Below are 12,176 nucleotides of genomic sequence, written 5' to 3' on the forward strand. Positions count from 1 at the left end.
TTTTGATTCCCCCCCCTCTCTTTTTTTTTCCTCAAATTTTTTTTTTTTTTTTTTTTTTTTTTTTTTGCTTCATGTCAGCTTCTTACTCATTTCTGGTTTTGTAATGAAACAGCTCTTGGATTAAAGCACCGCAAAAGGAGAAGTAATCGCAAATCCACATAGAGAAGGGGAAGCTTGGCACTTCATATTTTGCAGCCTGTGAGCAAGCTGTTTAATGTCACGCCCATATGCAATATGTCAGGCATTATTGCAGGTATTAGCTATGTGCCTCTGGGCCGTGACAGATATTTTCTGGGTGAGAGGCGAGATGCCCTTGGGTGACCACTGGTTGTATTATCTCTTTGTATGCGTATGTGTGTGTGTTCGCTGTGTGTCCCATCGCGATTGTATCTCTCAAATCTGCTCAGCATGCTGCCCACATGCACCACTTGTTTGCTCCACTCCTATTGTCTTTTTTTTTACTCTCTCTTATTTAAAAGCAAAAAGAAAACGCAGTAGAGGTAAAACATTTTGCTGTTAGTCTTGTTGCAGTTTGTAGATTCATGTAAAATTATGGCATCGATGCTAACGTGCATGATTAACAATTTTAATGAGTTAATATTACACATTGCAGATTAATCAAACTAGCCATTTTGACGTTAAAAGCCAAAATAGGTTCACATGCACAAATTACACTGATCGCTCAGGATGAGCGACTGTCGCTTCAGTGCAAAAACTGCACAGGAAATGGATGGAGATGGATGTTCTTAAATTAATGTTTAAAACAATACGACTTCCTGAAAGTAAAAACCTGGAAAACTGAGAATTTTCCAGAATCTTCAGAAAACTGCTTAGTTCATTACTTTTAAAGATTGTGGAGCCCTCATTACCTTAGGGCAGTGGTTCCCAAACTTTTTCTTCTGCGCCCCCCCAGTGGTTTCCAAACATTTTCTGCGCCCCCCCTATGGATTACAAATGGCTGTCTGGTTGAAACGACGCGTGTCCGTTGTTAATCCGTTAACAACGGATTAAACAGTTTTAACTGCTGATAAAAGTGACAGAGGACACAAATATGGGAAGTGTGGAAGCCTCTACTGTATCAAATTGACATAGGAATAACAGAGAGTTGGCCATTCTAAGGAAAAAGCCCAGCGCATTCAGTGTTCATGTTTTGTTTTTGTTTTTTTCATCCAGACGGCTTCCCGCGTCCCCCCTGCAATGACACGGTGCCCCCCCCCTAGGGGATGCGCCCCACAGTTTGGGAACCTCTGCCTTAGGTCAACATTTAGCTACTTTTATAAACTGTGGAGTATTTATTACTTTAGACCAACATTTAGCTTTATACTTTTAATATCAGGGCAAGACCTAGAAAACCTCCTGTTAGTTTACAAATCTAGAACAAACTTAAAACCATCTACTCAACAATCGTGAACAAGAATCAAACATGGAGAACCAACATTTAGTTTTATTAGAACAAGAATTCAGAGAAACCACTACTTCATCTTAATATGTAGTTTTATACTTTTACCTTTTTGTCTTTTTCTTGTATTTTTTATGTAAGTCATAAAGCACTTTGAACCGACTTGTTCCTGAAAATGTATTATATAAATAAAATTACTTCACTCAAACAGGTTTGAGTGAAGTAATTTTATTTAAATTACTGTCTCAGTAAAATGTTTGAGACAATAAAACATTTTCTCAAACCTTTTTTGGAAATGTGCATACAGTGGCAGTTTGGTCTGGGTGATATGGGCAGATGCCCAGGGCGGCAGCTGAAAGAGGTGGGCCAAGAAGTAGAAAATAAAATACATCTCAGTCAGTTGTCCCCTGAAAAAGTTTGCTACTACTTGTATGCAGGTGTAATGCAGCAAATCCCCCTTAGTTACATTTTAGTACAGGCTTTCTGCCACAAAGAACCCCTAAAAAACAAATAAGTGCTTGATTTTAATTAGCTGGAGAGCAGTAGAAAGAGGAGCTTGAACCACAACTCCATGCATATTTATATTTCAAGCTTACAAAGTAAGGCATAGTGATTAACCGAGATTAACTGAACATCGAAATTGATTTTTGAAATCAGCAGAATTGGTAAAAATGCAAAGGACGTCACCCAAAGACTCATTCTTCTGGTTTTCTCCAGAGCACGGCTAATTGAGATAAACAGCTAAGAAAGCAGATGGCTAGATGAAGAGCTGGTTGGTGAGGCTGTTGATTTCGTTCAACACTCGGTGTTTGGCCGTTTGTCAGGAGGAGCAGTATGAACACGGTGAGGAGGTAATTAAGCTTGGCTGAGTTGCGTTACGTGAGGCTTTATGTACAAGCTCCCTTGTATTTATACAGACGTTCCAACTATACAGATGTAAACTCCTCCAGAGATAGCCTCAGTCCCAGCAGAGGGTCTACCGCAGGCCTGGCAGATACTGATACAGCTGCTCAAAGCTCTTAGTACTCAAACATATTACCTCGCATCTCATTTCCACCCGCCCCTCCTATTTGGGTTGGTGTTTAGCAGAAATACGAGTGTGTGTCTGAATTCTGTATGCATATGTACAATATGTGCACCAGTAGCCAGCTGTGATGTTAAAGCCTTCCCACAGCAGAGATGGGTTGTGTAGCACTATAGAGGGGCGGAGCAGATTGAATCTCAGCCTTGAGAGTTTTTAGCAAAACACACACAGAGACATATAAATGCTTTGAAAAAGAGAGAGGAGACCCACAGGCGCTGGATGTAAACAGCATGAAAATGTAACTCTTAAGCTTATACTAAAACTGAGATTGGTAACTTGATATAAATAACCCCTCGTGGTTTCTGAAACTCTCTTCATGACTCGGGTGGAGGGAAAAAACCAGGAAGATTCAAGATTTTATCACCAGTGCCAATCACAGCCTCCGAGATGAGATCAGAGGTAGATGGATGTCACTTCAAAGACTCTGGAGCTGCGAACTGGTGCAAGCAAGTGGCTGAAAGTCATTTTTCAAGCTCAAGTGAAAATGTTTGTAATATTAAATGCATGCATTTCTGCTTTACAGCAAAATACTTCCTTCCAAAGTCAGCATGTTCATTATAAAAGTCGTTCATTTCAGACAGACAAAAAAAGCATTTAAAGCTGCAGTCATCCGTCATTTATGATGCAATCCATGTTAATTGTAATTTTTTTTTAATTCCTTCCAAATGTAAGCATCATTGATGTGTCTATGTTAGATCTGCATATGGCCAAAGCTATTTCTTGGTGGGATAAGTTGGATATAAAATGTCACTCTTTGGTTTGTGGAACAGAACTTTAAATGTTTTTTGCCATCGTTTCACAAAACTGGAAATGTTCAGAGTTCGGTCCTGTAGGGAATCAAACCAACAATGTGATTCAATTGGTAGAATCACATTTTACATTGTAATCCAGTTTGATTAAAGATTTTAAAATAAACCAATTTAAATACTCAGGTCTATTTTTGATATTCCTTTCTGCTACAGACAAAAGAATAAAGAAACATCCACACATTCTCTCCATATCTTAAAGCCATTCAAGCAGTTAGGCCACTATCTAAAAACATAACAGTCCTGTTAGCGAGCAAACAGAATAATACTTCACCAAAAAACAAAGAGGCATGGCAGAACAAACACACACATTCCTGTTCTCTCTTATCTGAGCAAATGGGACATCAATTCACACAGAGGCAAAGCAGAAAGGAGGCAGCTCATCAAATATGGACTGCTAGTGTAAAGTAGCTGCTGTGTGTGGAGCAATATCTCTATGTGCGCTGCGAAAACCTGTCAGCAGCAGATTATTCACGCGGGACGCCATTTGGAGGCGAAGCCACAGAGTTCAGTGACTCTAGCTGCGCTGCAGTTGATTATGAAGTGAGAAACAATGAATTATTACAACAAATGGTGCTCCAGATGTTGCCTCTGTCTTCATGACAAACACTGTGCCTTGTCGAGCGTAGATGAGTGAACTTAACGTAACGCGAGGCTGAAAAATCTCTGGTTTTCTCTGCTGTGAGGTGAAGTTGGGTGCAGCTTCCCTCCTCTGAATAAATGCTAATTATGACACATCATCTTGGCTCGCTCGTCTAATATTTAGCTTAAAGAAAGTAACCATAGATTACTTTTGGACAGTCTCTGGAAAGATCTCTTAAAGTTTTATCGTCTTTAAAAGGTAAAAAAGTGAGTTGAAAACCAAGTTATGTACAACTTAAAGTGGGCGATTCTTGTGCAAAACACTAAATCACATTTAAAACTTGGGATCAGTGATTCCACTTTGTCCGAGTAGGTTGAAGGTGTTGCTTTATGTTTGAATAGATCATCTGCAACTGCTTGCTTCAGGATTTAAAAGCTTTTATACCCCATACGCATGTTACTGGCAATAGTTACAGCAATAATAGAATATCTCTTATTATAGGATGTTTTAATTTAACACCAACAATCAAGGTTCCATATCTTTCCACACAGTTGAATGACTAAGTCTGTTTCCAAGCGAGGGTTAATATTCTTCCTCCAATAAATGCATGATTGTATAAGCTGTTCAAATTGTAAAAGTAAATATTTATTCCTTAGAAAAAAGCTTTAACAATCCATTGTTTTACTTTCCAGAATATAGAAATATTATTTATAGGCTTTGAATTATGTAAAAAACGTTAGAAATGCAAAAACAGTGGATGTTGTTCTTTGGTGTTCAAGCTACTGATTGAGATTTAAAAAAAAGAAACAACATGAATAAAATGCATCATGAATGTTTCATCTTATTTTTACTAAACTGAATCAAATTATTTTCTGAGTCATTAAAAATAATATATGGATATACTTGCGTGGCAGATTTATTCTTCATGCTGAGGAACTGAGTAACACTAAGTGTTTGTGGCAGCTGAATGCACTGCCTCCGTTTCTTTTTAAACCATTTCTCAATTTCAGCTCTTGTGCCTTCAAGACATGAATGTAACCCATGAAAAGCCCAAAGACAAGAAGAGGAGTAGATTTCTTACCGTTTTTAGGTACGTCGCTTCCTCCTTTGACCCAGACTAAAGAAAATGACAGCTTGAAGCAAAAAGCAGCCGCTGCACACATTTATTTCTGTTTCTTAATTTTTAATCTTTGCGTCTTTGATCTTACACTGCCAGCATTTGTTGTGTGATCCTTCTGGGCACTGAGGTTTGAAACAGTGTGGCAGGTAAAATATGCACTTCAAGTCCTAAATAACAAAGTCCAAACTTCTTCAAACCAGCACTCCATGTATTATACACACTCACAAGTTCATTAGATACAATTCAGAAATAAAATCCTCTTAGAAAGTCAAACTGAACTTGTTTCTGTTTGGGCGTCTCTCGTTTGCGAGAGGCTCGACGCCAAGCTGTTAGCTGGACACGTCTTAGTGCTCACTTAAAATGAATATTTATACCAACTCTAATGTTTATCCTTTGGATAACAGGTTTGTTTGTTTTTTTGTTTTGTTTTTTTTTAGTTGCAAGAATCTGTAAATCCAGCCGGATCTGTTAGAACTAACCATAGAGATGACAAAGCAGCGGATCTGCTGAAAAATATGCGCACGTTTAAAAATTTAACCCCGTAGCTGAGATTAAAGCAGTGGAGAAAACGGCCATGCATTGGCCAGAACTGGTTACCATAAAAACTCTAAAACTACAGAAAAACTGTATTTCATCACCAAGACATAACTGTTTTTTATTGCTTACAAAAACTGAAAAATGATCAAATCAAGTTGCAGCTTGATTTGTTTCACCATAAAAGTCAATGGTATTCAATGTTCAAAGCCATTTTTTATTATTAACTAAGCACAAATGATAAAGTTAATATTTATTTCATAATCCTAAATTTTGTGCTTTGGAAAAGAGGGAGATCTTTATATTAAAATGTTCATATCTGTATAACTAAAAGGTAAATCCTGCTAATCTTATTTTCATACATTGTTGTAACCTTCTTGAAGATTTAATCCATAAAACATTTGACGAGTTTCTTTCAAAAGGGTGATGAAATGCTGATTTATTTTTAATGCAACGCTTGAACAATTTCAACAGGATGATTCAATAACCAGACATCCACACAAAAAACAAAGCTGTTGCACTACAAACTAGAGTTTACTTTCCTTATTTCAAAATGTTTTCATTAACTTTAAACCATGCAGAACATTTTATCATTCAAGCCTGACCTCTACCTTTGACTACTGAAGAGGAAGTTTATCTTCTCCCAAAGCCGCTTAGACCTTCATCTGTACTTTAAACACAAAAAAAATCAGGACGACTAGTCTGGTGAGGTGTTGACATGGCGACAGCGACACCCCCTGCATTTGTTGCATGCTTCTGCTCAAGTTTAAAGCTTGTCAATGACATCTTTTGCTTTTAAGTTGCCATGGCTCTGTCTGGCGGCCCGGTAAATTAATAGTTATTTGCAGCAATGGTGGTGTCAGGGTTGTCTTGACAACCAGGTTTTTGGACTCTGGTGGAAAATTCATGAAATTTTCCACCAGAGTCCACCAGAGTCCACCAGGTGGACAACCACGTCCACCTGTAGGAAACCGGTTCTGCATTGTGTTAGTTAGGAAGCAGTAGAGATCCATGACTTTAAGCAACACTCCTGAGTGAGATTCCTCTGTTCACTTATTTAAACAAACTTCAGGACCTGGAGTGCATATTTATAACACCATAAAGCACAAAGACTTTAATCCTTGATTGTCAGCAGCTACTCAGTAGAAAGTATCTTCTACGTATAGAAGGTAACCCTGTGAGGTATATTCAGTGAAAGCAACTTTCTTTTATAAATTGCATTTAGTGTGAGGTCTTAAACATTTAAAACAACATGACAATGATTCTACAAGCTGCTAAGTAACAACCAAGCAACAGTAAACCAAAAGGTCTCGCTGGATGCCTTTACCTAAACTGTGATCCCTTTTGAAAGCAACAAAATTTGTCTGCTCTTGTTCATCACATATGTCATAATGCTATAAAAGTGTCATAAGCTCTAATTAATCGGAACAGTAAAATTCCAGTTCAAATCTGCAACAGCCTGCAAAGCCATCAAAGTGTATGTGAATCCAATTATAGCATCCCTGTGATACCATCAAAACAAAGACAATGGCTGCAGGCAGGACAAAGCGCAGCTAATTATATTAAGCCTGTGATGGAGATTGGAAGCTGCTGTAAGACTGAATCTGTGCACCCTAGCAGGAGTTTGGGACAGGAATGAACAGCGTTTAATTGCATCATGCTGAGGTTCCTGCACCAGTTGGCAGTCATGGATTTTAAAAGAGAAACTTTTAAGATTGTAGATGACATTTCTCTGGGTGTGATAATGAGCAATGCTTAACAAGGAGCTTGCATTGCTTGATAAAAAAAAAAAGACATTGCATCTACTTTTTTTTCCCAGTCAGACATTTTTAAAAGTTAAATTTCAAGGAGCACAAACAACACAGCTGGTGGTTTTAAAGATCCTAAAAATACAAAAGATGAATCATTAAAGGAAAAAAGGATCAGGCCTCCGTCTGTGCAGTGAGGTTTGTCAGGAGAATGAATGTGTGGCATTATTTAGGCAGTAAATTGTTCATCATGTACCGGTTAGTGTGCAAAGATGATAATCAGTCAGAAATTAAATACATACTTTAAAAACAAATCCTTAGTAACAGATGATGAATTTCCAGGTTACTACATCCTGAAGTAGGTCAAAAAATACTTATTTTCTCAAAACACAACCAGAATTTGAAAAGTGATGCCTTTCTGTTATTTGTATTCATTTTGCTGTTGCCTCACAGCATGAGGGCCAAGCTAGATGACATTTGGATGAGCTCCCAGTGCACACAATACATTCATCAAACTCTGGTTTCCTCCAAATCTAAAAATATACAACACATCTTCAGTTATTGATCTTAGTTTAAATAGTTTTTTGCCAAGTAGTTTTGGTCTAGTTTCTTGTCCAAATATGTCAGTGCAGATATGAGCTTGTTTTAAATAAATAATTCTAATTATTTAACAAATATTGACAAGTATTACTTTACTGACACATTAACCCTCCTGTTGTCCTCGGGTCAGAATGGGTTAATTCACTTTCAGTTATTTATAGTGTTGTATAGAAAATAATCTGCCAATGGAACTAGTACTTTCTAATCAATTTCAAGGAATTGAAAATGTTGAGATTTTCAGTTGGAAAATTTTAGATTTTCTCTGAAAATTTCCAAAAATGTTCACCACATGAAAGCTCAACATTTTCACTTTTGTTTTTCTAGAACATTTCTGAGATTCTGAACTTTTCTTGGGGGTGGGGAGGGTCCTAGAAAATTTTTGACTTTTCAAAAAAACAAAAAAAAACAAAGACATTTCTTAATTGTTTTGGTGGAAATGTACTTATCTTTTTTTTGTTGTTCCATCTACAATGACCCTAATATGCTGCTGTAATGCACCTTAATTTGTGGTTCAGGTGAGATTTGAACCCAAAACCGTTTAGAAATGAGAGCGTAGTGCCATGTTACACCAACATGTGCTGTGGTTCACCAAAACTTCGCCACCCACTAGCATTAATGTAAACATCCAGGAGAAGAAAAACACCCAGACTTTGACAAACTGCTATAATCTTAACCAGGCTTATTCTTTAAATCACCATACAGAGAATTTCCTTCCTTTGGCAAAAGCCTGATAGTGTGGAGAACAGGATGCAGCCCGTCTTCCATTACAGTATGTGCAAAGTATGACACTTGTAATGGTTTCTTGGAGAAGGGATTAGCTCCCTCCAAGTGTGCACACAGGCATTAGCGGGAGTTTTTCGATAAACAGGCAACATACCACACTGAGGTTCCCTCAACTACTAATTATACGGTGCTTACACATCACCACTCACCATCTTTCCTCTGGTACCAGTGTCACATTTTGCAGTTTGGTGTTCTTAAAGAAATCTTGTGACTGGAAGGACGGTTTTGTAGAAAGGGATTAGAAACTCATTCTGAGACGAGATATTAAGCTTCAAGGATAGTTTTATGTTTGACTTCAGCAATCAGAAACCTCTGAGTTGGAAGCAGATGGAAAGAAAACACAGCTCCTTATAAATGTTGACTGAATGTAGTTATTCTCATATTTGCAGTGAAAGAAAGAGAAACAGAAATAGCAAAGCAATAAACTGGAGGATGTAATTTAAAAATGCAGCTGAAACCAGATATTATATACACCATATGCAAAAATATACCATTTCACACCAAAACGAGGACAAAAATACAAGCTTTGTCTCTATTTGGACTGAAAGGCCACTCAGTGAGAAAAAGCCTTTACTCCAAAAGCAGCATAAAAATTAGTTTGCAGGCAGCATTAGAAACATTTCCTGTGATCTGACAGTTCAAATTTTTGAAGAACTCAGAAAAACTCTCACTCTCATAACTTAAAATGGAAAAAAAAATAAATATATGTTTAATGGAAGAACATGATATTCTTCCAAAAAGGGTTATCTGTGCTGTACAGTGTAAATAAACATCTGGTTTAAACTGCAACTGCAGCACATAAAGCAAGAAATATGTATTAAAATGAGCTACAATTTAAAAACAAATAATGCTCTGTAAAAAAATCTAAATGACTCTTTGGAGTACAACACAGCTTCACAGCAAAGCCATTAAGTAATAAACAGAATCTTACAGTAAATGTAAAGTTTCATTCATGACCTCGACCCAAACAGATGATATTGTGCACAAATGATGCAGGTTTTAGGTCAGTCTGTGACAAGATCATGATTCTTACTTCCAAATAAAAAGGGACTTGGTGTGTGGTGTGTTTCTGTGCTCTGCTCTTAATTTAACATCAAGGGGCCAATAGAGACGCGTCTGTCTCTTTAAAAGATATCACACTCATGTACGATGAATAATTCAGACTGAATAATTCCTCTGAGGTTGCTGTGAGGTGGGACCATTGTCTCGCCTCCTCTAGCAGCAGGACAGGCAGAAATCTCATGCATAAAAGATGAAAAGGTTTGATAGCCTCCGTTGGATTCGGCGACCGAGATTGCGCGCCGCAGATTTCAGAGTCGTGGCCTGGCTTAGCTGTGAACTACCCTCAGCCTCTCGGGCCCAACTGCATGGGGCTCCCTCAGCAATATCTGTGCCACTTGCAACCCAGCTCTTCTCCGCGGTGAGAGGGGGGGGGGGGGCGGAGGAGGGGGGGAGTTATAAATAGCAACAACATGGATGCAGGAGAGACTGAGACCTCACAGAAATTTCTCAGTTTCCAGACAATCTGACGAATCACGCAGAAGCTTCATTGAAGATACTTTTTTCCACTAAAACTGTTTTATTTAGCCATGCTCCTGGTGCATCTATGTTTATCAAGATTTTCAAAATATGTCATCACCCATTTCTCCTCCGTAAGCCGCCTACTGTGTAATTTTAGTGTGTCCTAGGTAATTAAGTGCTAATTCAATCTCATTAATGTGCCTTTTTTTTCCTTTTCTATTTCGTTACCTGCAGCTTAGCGCCATCCTGGAGAGAACGGGGAGATCCATTCAAGTGGAGCCAAACCTTGTGACGACCCGATCGCCTGACACGAGCATGATAACATTTAACTTGAGCGCATCAAAGATTGGCATGCTTCGACTTTCTAAAAGAGGAACAGCGTGCACAGCGCTGATATCCTCACAAAAAAAAAAAGGGAACCTGCAGAGATTATTGGCTTGTCTTGTTAACCCTCCAACATTCCTGGTTACACAGGAAACACCTGCATGTCTTATGATAATATAAGGGCAAAAATGTGTGGTTTAGGCATTTGTGCATCGATTATGTGCCAGCAAACCACTAGAGAAAACATATCTGGCCATCAATACGATCATAAATTCAAACTCCTCAGCAGAGATGATGGATTAAATCACAGCTAATATAAAAATAAGCCTGTGAGTGTTCGTATTGATCCAAACGCTAACTCTGTCTCGACAAGGACAGATCATCAGAAGCCCTGAAGTGGGTAAAACACCACTTAATCTATTAGGAGAAATACTGCCGACAGTGTAGACTTTTTAAAGAGGCATCAAAGTGTGCAGGATAAACAAAAAAACGGTTATTACAAAAAAGGTTAATTCAAAAAAGAATGGCTACAAAATATGTTATCATATTCCTTTTGTTAAAGCTCAACTATTTTTGTCATGTTTTATTCTTTCAAAAGGGCCGATATGTCAAATTAACTTTTTTTTTAGCTTTATGTCAGCATCATGGAGAAACATTGTGATGACGCGCTGAAGGTGAAGCGTCAGAAGAAGTAGGAGCTTCTTAAACAGACGGCGTTCAATTTCAAGGCATCAAATTCTAAAGTCAAATTTCTTTCAAGTTATATTTGACAAACATTTTCATAGCAACTGACTAACAGTTACTTCATTGTGCTGTAAGATGGCGCCAAAATACATAATACCAAACTTAAGATACATTTTTGGGCGTATTAAAAGGAATCAAGTGGATAAAAAGTCATGTTTGTGCTACATGCAAATATGTAAGTGGTTATACCTGGATTAAATCAACATCTAAATCAGCTCTTTAAACACACATATTTTGCTAAATATTTTCAGACAACCTTTTATTCCTGTTGGTTTTTACCCGAACAGATCTCTGGGCCTGCAGACCTCAGCCCCAGGATACTGAAACATTATTGACACTGCGTTCTTCACACTTATTTTTGTAGATCCACCACATTAACCTCCAAGACTTTAAGGGTTCTTCAAGTCAAACATTCGATCAACCAGCAACCCCCTGGCAGCGGCTCCACTCAGGGAGAGTTTCTCTCAGTAAGGGTTCAACTAATCTCTACTGCCAACCCCAAAAACATTTACACCTTTTCAATTCGTTCACATTTTGTAAAGTTACAATCACAAAACAAAGTTCAATGTGTTTCAGAGGGGGCAAGCAAACACAAGTAATGTACTTTTATGAATTAGAAGAAAAATGACTGCAGGAGGTCTGAATGGCTCAAAGCGATGTTAAATAATGTGGGGGGGAAAAAACTCTTTCATTCAGACCAAAACACACACAGACAGGTCAGGGATTAAATTGTGAGATGTCCAAAGCTTAAGATGTGCTTTCTTTTCATTCTAACCCCATTTTTAACTCGTACAAAAAGCCCTGTTTGATCAATCATCTGAAAATGTAATGGAAGGTCAATGTAGAGAAAAAGCTAAATAAGTACCCAGATAGCACATGATGTTAAATCAACGTTGAAAAATAGTTAGAATCGTTGATTTTTGGTTGAAG

The sequence above is a fragment of the Poecilia latipinna genome, unplaced genomic scaffold (assembly GCF_001443285.1).
Source record: "Poecilia latipinna isolate Pla-1442-1.1 unplaced genomic scaffold, P_latipinna-1.0 Scaffold652, whole genome shotgun sequence".
Classification (NCBI taxonomy): domain Eukaryota; kingdom Metazoa; phylum Chordata; class Actinopteri; order Cyprinodontiformes; family Poeciliidae; genus Poecilia; species Poecilia latipinna.